Here is an 8,357-nt window from a genome sequence, read left to right as displayed (position 1 = left end):
CGGCAAGTCCATGGGGCTGGTCGTCGACGAGGATGACATCAATCACCTTCTCAAGGAGCACCAATAGGAGCTTACGATGGATGACCTGAAGGAGTCGGAGGCCATGCAACATAACGTCGTTCAAGAAGAGTTCTCTAGCAGCGGCGAGGAGGAGGAAGAGAACTCTATGACAAAGGCAGAAATTAAGAATTCTCTAGCTGCTTTTCATAAGGTGCAATTATTCGTAGAAAAGAGGACACCCGAAAAGGCTTACACAGGTCGTATGCTTGCACAGATTGATGAGACGGTTGCCTGAGACGTTTCAGGAACATTGTCAAAAGCAGGCAGAACAATCTTCCTTGGATAGTTTATTTTTAAAGAGGCCTTTAGTAGGAGTAAGCAAAAAGGAAGAACCAAGTGATACTACGAAAAAACAGAAAGTTCAAAGTGGTGAAGAACATGAAATTTTGTAGAAAAAAAAGTAAAGTATAAAAAAAGTAAAAAAAATTTAAAAATCAAAAAAAGAAAAAACATTTAATTTTAAGTTTTTTGGTAAAGTTAAGTGTTCCAGTTTTGTTAATGTTTCATTAAAGTTTAGTTTTAATGTTTTCCTGAACATCTTTTTCTTTTTGTGTTTTGTAATGTTAAGTGTACGTACCTGCCATTTGCCTCCTCCTCTGTCGCCACTTACGGAGATAGCCTCACTTGAAAGGTAAGCTTCCACATTTTACTACTACGTATGTATGTATGTACAGTATTTCTTGTATACCGTGTACACTAATACACTTAATTTACAGGTACATACATATTAGAACTACTAGTACATATTAAGTTAGGTATTGAATGGTCCAAATTGTTGTAGTATTTCATTGTTTATAGGTCAATTAGCTTTATTATGAAATTTACTGTGGTGTTTTTGGAGGGCTTGGAACGGATTAGCCATTTTGCATGCAAAATGCGGTTCAAGATACGAAAATTCATGATACGAAGGCCGCTCGGACGGAGTAATTTCGTATCTCGAGGTACCACTGTATAATCTCATGTGGCATATCGAAGTTACATAAAAGAAATTATCAAACGGTCTCTCAAGCACATACAGAGTATGGAATTTGTGCTTGACAAATGTCTCATTGTTTTCATTAAAAGTTAAAAGGTTTGGCTTGGTTGAGCCTTCTCAAGCGGAATATTTATAAAATATATATTTATTGTTCCAAGGTCCTATAAAAAACATATTTCACTTCGCATATTCAAAATTACTACTAACAAAGGGTATATGGCATAATTTTTGCTGCCTTGAAGTTGTAAACAATATGTAGCGCGTCGCTGGTGGCGACGACGGAATGATCTAATGGCTGCTGATTTAAAATCAAGCCAAACCACAGGAGTTTCTGGACCATAGAATGCCAGTTTTAAGAGGTTCAACTGTATTAATAATTTACTGAATTATATCGTATATGTAGTATACAGTATACTGTAGGCTAGGTTACTGTATTCGTATATATACGATATATGTACCACGAAAAACATCATCGTATACACGAGGCTAACTTGTTCAATGTTATTCAATTTCTCTATGTACTGAATTATCATAAGCCAATGTGCATTGAACCTAGAGAATTAGCTGACATTAATAATTATAATTACTATGTCATACATGTATAAAGTATGCTGTGTAGTGTAGGCTAGGCAGTAATATTCTTACAGTAAATTAACATAGGCCAACTTACGTCCAAATTGATTTACGACCGGTTGGTCGGAACCAATTGCAGTCGTAAGTTGCCAACTACCTGTATAAACATTTTTAGTGAGTTTTTCCTGTGTTTTAACTAACATAGGCAGTTTTAAGCATTTTTATAAGGGTTTCAACTATTCAAGGTTCTACCTATTTGCGGGGGAGTCTGGTACCCATACCCCGCAATTTTTGGGGGAACACTGTATGACGTTACTAACAATACGTTTATCATTCTCCTTTACTTTTTTAACTCATTTAACTAGGAGATATGATAAATAAAGACATGGAGCAACGTTAGCAATATGAAAAAGGAGAATTTTTTTCTCTATCTCTCATTCTAGGCCAAGATTTACCAGTAAGTTTATCAAAAATTTGTAGAACTACCATGCAGTAGGTGAAGCATACCAGGTTGATACCTCCTCAGGCAGGATCTTTATCCCATCTCCTAGATAAGTAAGTTAAAAATAGTAAAAGAGAATGATAAAAGTACTTTTAACATTATATTTGTTACATAAATGTGTACAGCCATGAACAACTGAACGAGATACAACTTTTCAGCAAAGTGTAACCAAATCAGATCACAAAATCCACCTTGCTTGTATTTCAACCATCGAGTAATAGTAAACAATTACCGCAGTTATGTTATAAATTACGTTATGTAGAATAGGACTGATATATTTCTATGTAATAACTTTATTCACTATGGATAAAAGATTGGAAGGTAATATACACTGGTAAATTTAAACTGAAAGTTGTAGCTTAAGCTGAGAAAACAGTGTTCAAGCTGCTAATGACTATCATCGTGCATCAGCAACAAGGACTAAACTCCCGTAAACTTTGATATGCCATCAAACACAACTATAGATAAAATTGATGGAGAACTATTTTAATCAAAACTTCCTGGCATGAAAAAACATATTTTACTATTGTTCTTACGCTAATAAAAGATAAGGAACGTAAAGCTTGTATCACAAGGAATCAAGCGAAAATAGCGAACTGAATCAATTTTTTTACACAATAAACATGTCCCCCAACACAATCTATCACAGAGAAAATAATTTAGTTCACGAGATGTATTCAAGTTATATTTCAACTTGAAAACACATTGTATAACGAAAAATGACCTTGTCCCATATAAGTAAAGTATCTAGATATTCATTTATGCTAACTAGAAGCAAGAAAACTCACTCAGAATTGAGTTAAGTACAGCAAAATAAACTCGTATCTGCCATCAGCAGATTGCCAAACCAAAACAATGACCACTATGTTAGTATTCTATAATTAATACAATAATAAGAGAATACATACAATATTACTGGATACAATGAAGGAATATATGACTTTTTAAAAGATTCATGGAAAAGATTGATATTTGTTACGTTTGTATTTCATATGTAACCATCAACAGCCTTACACCATTCAATTATGACAATGGTCCAGACTGAATCTGATTTGTGTTCAATTTCTTTTTATATTGAATTATCATATTATCAGATTCTCATTTCATGTTCAATTTCTTTTCGCACTGAATTATCATATGTCAGAATGCAATGAACATCCAAAATTAGCTGATATAATTACTATACCATACGTGTAGTATATGGTATACTGTAGGCTAGGCTACTGTATATGTATACGATATACCATAGTATATGCTAGGCTTACTCTTGTAAGTGTTATTCAATTTCTCATTGTACTGAATTATCATAAGTCAAACTGCATTGAATGTACCATTGTATATGCTAGGCTTACTCTTGTTAGTGTCATTCAATTTCTCATTGTACTGAATTACCATAAGTCAAACTGCACTGAATGTAGAGAATTAGCTGATTAAAGTAATTACTATACCACATGTGTATAGAGTATAATGTGTAGTGTAGGCTAGGCTACCATATAAGTAAGGATGAAACTTACCGCAGTGTAGGTTAGGCTATATTTGAGATATGATTTCTCCAACAAACAATGGGTTTTTTGGAACCTAGCCCCATTGTAAGTTAGGTGAATGCCTATAAAAATAAAAGACAAACACTGGTGATAGACACAATTTGCACCAGTTATTTTGTAGCATAAATCCTCCTCTACTCGTCTTTTGGTCAATTGAAAAAATAACCTAAGACATGGGGCTATAGCCTAGCCTAGGCTATAGGGTTAGTGGGGAATACTGCAATAGAGCCATCGTCATCGCGTGGCTCACCCTTATTCACTTGATATTTAATTGGCAAAACAAGAATACAGTTACATCTTTAAGCATACCATTCAAAAGATTGAAGTTTCGTCAACATAATGTGATATATGAAAGCGCCATACGAACTAAAATAAGCATGTGAGCTCTTCGTAAAATATGTTTTCAAGGTAGTTTTGAAATCTAATATGGCGGCAACCTCGTGACTTGCCATTCGTAACCACAGCCAAGCCACCATCTTTCCCAGCCTTCCCAGCACTCATTTGAACAATGTTATTGTATATATGTAATGTTTATTGATCTTACTCAAGATTGCAGTTGTAATCAGCACAATAAAACAACATTTTGTTGCCTATTTTTAGTGAAAGTATGAAACTTCTTATTCTCGGGTTCATGGTTTGAACTGAAATTCATTTTTACCTTGTAATCGGTGGTTTTATCCTTACTACCATCACAACTGAAACTCCACAGTGCTTATTTGATTGTAATTATACATGTTTTAGTCTTAATTCAATCCAAATTGCGCTTGAACTACGTTGCGGTTCCTGGTTCCTAAGCGCTCGCTTCACAAACACAGTTGCAAGCAGCACACGAGTACACAGTTTATGAGGTGCAAAGCTTTATTCCCTTAATTGTTTACTTTACTCATTATTTAGTTTAAACTTTACTTTGTTACTTCAAAATGTTTATTTAATTCATGTTTATTATCCCTTTTTTGCACCCAAATTAACTCCCCAAAATCACGGATATTTCTGAAGTACACACGAGCAGACGACGGCAAAATGACTCATCGTTGCCAATCTAATGGAGCTTCACACATATGCCAATGCATTTACAAACTATTTCCATGAATTCTAGTTGTCAAAGTAATGCAATAATGCTAAATTAGCTCTAATATGTATATATACTACAAATTGATACGCTAATTTCCCTTATTTCCCTGGTTTTGTGTAAGTCTTATACCCATTTTGGCGGGTAAACACATACCAATTGGCAACACTGATAAACAATTGAAGAGCGCGAAGAAGGCCATAGGCACTGTTCACAAGCAAAATTGTTGATATTTGAGTCAGGAATCTGGTTACTTTTTCAACAACGAATATTTTCAAATTAATAATCATGAATATGTAAAAATATTTATGCAATTCATGACCTTTTACTACCGTTTAACTATTTATTTACATAATTATTTAGTGCACGCTTCTTCCTCTGCTACCAAAAATCATCGTTTTCTTAAAAAAGTAGTGGTTGGAAGTCGATTGTTGTGATGAAAGTGCCCCAGCGTCTATGGGTACAAGTGGTGTGCGAATTTAGCACAGGAAATGGGAAGTTTGTTGACACAAGCAACTCTGCAAACATCGAGATGGTGTTACTCTTCAAAATATTGGTAGTTGTACGTAAAAATTTTGAAAGCGTTATGGAGGTAGGTAGTGTGCATTGCAGAGAGCCAGGCTTTTCATTATCCTCTGTTTAATCTTAAAATACCTATGGCCTTAATTTCTAACTTTGTAGAAAATACTTACTTCGAAAGGAGAGTAGAGCTCTCGAGCTCCTGCTCTCACCACTAACTACTCATGACTGATGACCATCTCCGGTGTCAGGATGTGTTAAAGTACTTTTTTGGAGGGTGGATTCAAATGTGGTAGAAAGTGACTCGGCTAGTCCAGTCGGTTGTTTCCCCTATAGATTAAATTGCCGTACCTAAACCTTCCGTGAAATCATTAAAAAATCATAGAGTATCACTGAACCAGAGAGTCTTAGGATAAAGTAAGCCAAACAAGAATACAATTACATCTTTAAGCATACCATTCAAAAGATTGAAGTTTCTTCAACATAATGTGATATATGAAAGCGCCATACGAACTAAAATAAGCATGTGAGCTCTTCGTAAAATATGTTTTCACGGCAGTTTTGAAATCTAATATGGCGGCAACCGCGTGACTTGCCATTCGTAACCACAGCCAAGCCACCATCTTTCCCAGTCTTCCCAGCACTCATTTGAACAATGTTATTGTATATATGTAATGTTTATTGATCTTACTCAAGATTGCAGTTGTAATCAGCACAATAAAACAACATTTTGTTGCCTATTTTTAGTGAAAGTATGAAACTTCTTATTCTCGGGTTCATGGTTTGAACTGAAATTCATTTTTACCTTGTAATCGGTGGTTTTATCCTTAATACCATCCCAACTGAAACTCCACAGTGCTTATTTGATTGTAATTATACATGTTTTAGTCTTAATTCACTCCAAATTGCTCTTGAACTACGTTGCGGTTCCTGGTTCCTAAGCGCTCACTTCACAAACACAGTTGCAAGCAGCACACGAGTACACAGTTTATGAGGTGCAAAGCTTTATTCCCTTAATTGTTTACTTTACTCATTATTTAGTTTAAACTTTACTTTGTTTCTTCAAAATGTTTATTTAATTCATGTTTATTATCCCTTTTTTGCACCCAAACTAACCCCCCAAAATTACAGATATTTCTGAAGTACATACGAGCAGACGACGGCAAAATGACTCATCATTGCCAATCTAATGGAGCTTCACACATATGCCAATGCATTTACAAACTATTTCCATGAATTCTAGTTGTCAAAGTAATGCAATAATGCTAAATTTGCTCTAATGTGCATATATACTACAAATAGATACGCTAATTTCCCTTATTTCCCTGGTTTTGTGTAAGTCTTATACCCAGTTTGGCGGGTAAACACATACCAATTGGCAACACTGATAAACAATTGAAGAGCGCAAAGAACGCCATGGGCACCATTCAGAAGCAAAATTGTTGATATTTGAGTCAGGAATCTAGTTACTTTTTCAACAACGAATATTTTCAAATTAATAATCATGAATATGTAAAAATATTTATGCAATTCATGACCTTTTACTACCGTTTAACTATTTATTTACATAATTATTTAGTGCACGCTTCTTCCTCTGCTACCAAAAATCGTAGTTTTCTTAAAAAAGTAGTGGTTGGAAGTCGATTGTTGTGATGAAAGTGCCCCAGCGTCTATGGGTACAAGTGGTGTGCGAATTTAGCACAGGAAATGGGAAGTTTGTTGACACAAGCAACTCTGCAAACATCGAGATGGTGTTACTCTTCAAAATATTGGTAGTTGTACGTAAAAATTTTGAAAGCGTTATGGAGGTAGGTAGTGTGCATTGCAGAGAGCCAGGCTTTTCATTATCCTCTGTTTAATCTTAAAATACCTATGGCCTTAATTTCTAACTTTGTAGAAAATACTTACTTCGAAAGGAGAGTAGAGCTCTCGAGCTCCTGCTCTCACCACTAACTACTCATGACTGATGACCATCTCCGGTGTCAGGATGTGTTAAAGTACTTTTTTGGAGGGTGGATTCAAATGTGGTAGAAAGTGACTCGGCTAGTCCAGTCGGTTGTTTCTCCTATAGATTAAATTGCCGTACCTAAACCTTCCGTGAAATCATTAAAAAATCATAGAGTATCACTGAACCAGAGAGTCTTAGGATAAAGTAAGCCAAACAAGAATACAGTTACATCTTTAAGCATACCATTCAAAAGATTGAAGTTACAGGATACAGGCATCCTGTAGCCTACACTTATGAGATCGTACAGAAATTTACAGCCTAGCCTAAACCCAACATTAGCCTATGAATAAATCATTGAGATATTATAAAATATAACTCATTTCATTTAGACAGTCTTAGGTTAAGGCCCCATAGAAGGCTACGGTCTATTGGGTAACCTAGGAGGCTACCTATAACTCTAGAAGTTAATGATACAACCTAGCTAGTATAAACATCTGTTACTCACATTATTACAGCAATTATCGGTTATCCTTGTGAGTTACCAATTATTACGATTGATTAAGAAAAAAATACATTTGAACTTGGAATAAAGTTACGTTACTAAGGCAGTAAATGGTGTCGCTTTGTTGACATTTTGAGCGTCTTCTATTTTACAGTATTAATGTTTGTGGTTCTGGTTTAGAAGTAATTTCGGTTATTTTTATTCGTTCTAATAAGTCAATTTGTGGATAATTGTAAGCAATCAGTGGGAATATAATTAAAAATTCGTGTAATTTACTAATAAACTGAATAATATAATGGTAATTATTAGGCCAAAATGGATTCCGGTTATGGCGGTTTGTTTACGTTTTTGGCGTCGTCTCCTAAGGACTTCTCGTTCGTGGTTCCCGTTTGAATTTGACGTTTTGATTCAAATCTAATAGATGAAAAGGGGGAAGTTAGATATAATCAATGGAGAATTAATAAAAAACAGATAATTTATATCATTATTAGATATTAGAATAAATGGCCGATGTGGTATTAATAGTAGTAGGTGGAATTTTAATTCTTTTGTATATTCTTTCCTATTTTCAACCTCCCCCTCAGCAGATTGGCAAATAAAAGTATATTAGCCATCAAGGTCTCTACGAGCGTTTTTTGGAAGTCTATTGATACCGCAAATATTG

At 34.9% G+C, this 8,357-nt stretch overlaps 1 protein-coding gene and 1 long non-coding RNA gene across 5 annotated transcripts in view; one reads left to right on the top strand and one right to left on the bottom strand.

Annotated features, from left to right (window-relative positions):
- The window catches only part of LOC135204725 (uncharacterized), a 176,469-nt gene extending 168,641 nt beyond the window's left edge, over nt 1-7,828 (bottom strand). For both annotated transcript variants that reach the window (XR_010312311.1, XR_010312310.1), the window contains exon 1: nt 7,697-7,828. This is a non-coding gene — a long non-coding RNA (uncharacterized LOC135204725). The remainder of the gene's footprint in view (nt 1-7,696) is intronic.
- LOC135204722 (gastrula zinc finger protein XlCGF8.2DB-like) overlaps nt 1-8,357 on the top strand; it is a 320,344-nt gene that overhangs the window by 243,062 nt on the left and 68,925 nt on the right. The window lies entirely within an intron of this gene.

The sequence above is a fragment of the Macrobrachium nipponense genome, chromosome 47 (genome assembly GCF_015104395.2).
Source record: "Macrobrachium nipponense isolate FS-2020 chromosome 47, ASM1510439v2, whole genome shotgun sequence".
Classification (NCBI taxonomy): domain Eukaryota; kingdom Metazoa; phylum Arthropoda; class Malacostraca; order Decapoda; family Palaemonidae; genus Macrobrachium; species Macrobrachium nipponense.
Note: the sequence above shows the minus strand (reverse complement) of the source record. Positions and strands in the feature narration are given on the sequence as shown.